Raw genomic sequence first — 1,514 nt, 5'->3', positions numbered from 1 at the left:
CCAAAGGGCAGGCACAGAATCTAAGCATAAAACTGCAAAAAGAGAAATTAAACATGATCAAAACTAGTTGAAGAACATACATTACAGGGGAATTAGAATTAGCCAAAGATACAGAGAACAAATGATTTAAAAATAATGGGCAGGAACGTATTCTTCCAGTCTTAGAAAAATAAGAGAGAATATAATTACCTCCAAAATAAAAATAACAGAATGAGATGAAGGAGGAGCTAGATAAATTTATTCAAAGGCAAAATGGAAGACATACATTATAAAGATAAAAATCATATAATCATGACTGCAAATAGAATAAGGGGAATGGTAAATAAATTTAAATAGTCCCTGTGGTAGTTACATAATCTGGTGTCAATTTGAGGATTGGGAGTGAAGGGGTGGAGTCTAGCCTGTCAATCATTGTATAGTCAATGAGGCCTCTGCGTGGGCATGGATTCTCCTGAGAATTCTGGGAAATCCAGTTTTTCCTCCTTGGCGGCAGGAGACTCTCTCTCTCCTAACTCCCTTGGAGACTCTACTGACAAGGCTGACTCCCTGCGAGACATCCCTGAGAAGAAGCCACATGGACCTACCCTGATGCAGCCTTGGGTGCTGGAGAAGTCACGTGGAGACCCCTGCCAGATCTAAGATGCTTACAACGCCACTGGATCCCAGACTTTCTACCCACTGGCCTGTGATCACCCTGCATTTGGCATCATTGCATGTGTTTCATGAGTCTGAAGAGGACTTTATAGCTTGGTATCGGACATATGGACTAATATCACTTATGGATTTGATCTGGACTGGGCTGGGATGCTTTCTTTTCTTTTTCTTTTTTTAATTAGCAATAATCGCACCTCTGATAAACCTCACTGGCTACGATATTGCCACTGTGCAAAGCTGGGATGCTTTCTTAATGTATAATTACCCTTTATATAAAATTGTCTCTTATATATATGAGTCTCCCTGGATTTGTTTCTCTAGTTTACCCAGAGTAAACAGTCCCTAACGAAATAGAAAGAATAAAGATGCAAACATGATTGTAGGTAATCAAGTATGTGCATAATATCTATAACAGACTTTAACTCAATATTCTTTTGATTCTTTTGATAATCTATGCACAGACCCTAACTTTAGTAATGTTTTGTTGCAGAACAAATTACTCAAAAATGTAGAGGTTTAAAAGAACAGCATGTGTTATGTCATTATCTTTGTGATTAGGAATCCTGATGTAGCTTTGTTGGGCTCTCGGCCTCAGGGGCTTGCAAAAAGCCATAGTCAAGGTATTAGCCTGGGCGGCAGTCATCTAAAGGCTTAGCTGGCGAAGGCTCATCTACTAAACTCACACAATTATTACTAATATTTAATTCCTCATGAACGACTGGACTTTTTTTTCAGTTCCTAACTAGTTGTTACAGACACCCACAGTTTCATGTCATATGATCTATCTACATGTAATTTATAACATGGTAGCTTCCAACATCAGCAAGCAAGTTGAACAATAGGAGTCAGAATAAGAGAGT

The 1,514-nt window shown here is 38.6% G+C and overlaps 1 pseudogene; it reads right to left on the bottom strand.

The window, feature by feature from the left end:
* Positions 1–809: 809 nt before the first annotated feature.
* LOC115872400 lies at positions 810–893 on the bottom strand (annotated as a pseudogene).
* Between the last annotated feature and the right edge of the window lie 621 nt (positions 894–1,514).

The sequence above is a fragment of the Echinops telfairi genome, unplaced genomic scaffold, assembly GCF_000313985.2.
Source record: "Echinops telfairi isolate 266 unplaced genomic scaffold, ASM31398v2 ScPeMD7_7424;HRSCAF=8462, whole genome shotgun sequence".
In the NCBI taxonomy this organism is placed as follows: domain Eukaryota; kingdom Metazoa; phylum Chordata; class Mammalia; order Afrosoricida; family Tenrecidae; genus Echinops; species Echinops telfairi.
Note: the sequence above shows the minus strand (reverse complement) of the source record. Positions and strands in the feature narration are given on the sequence as shown.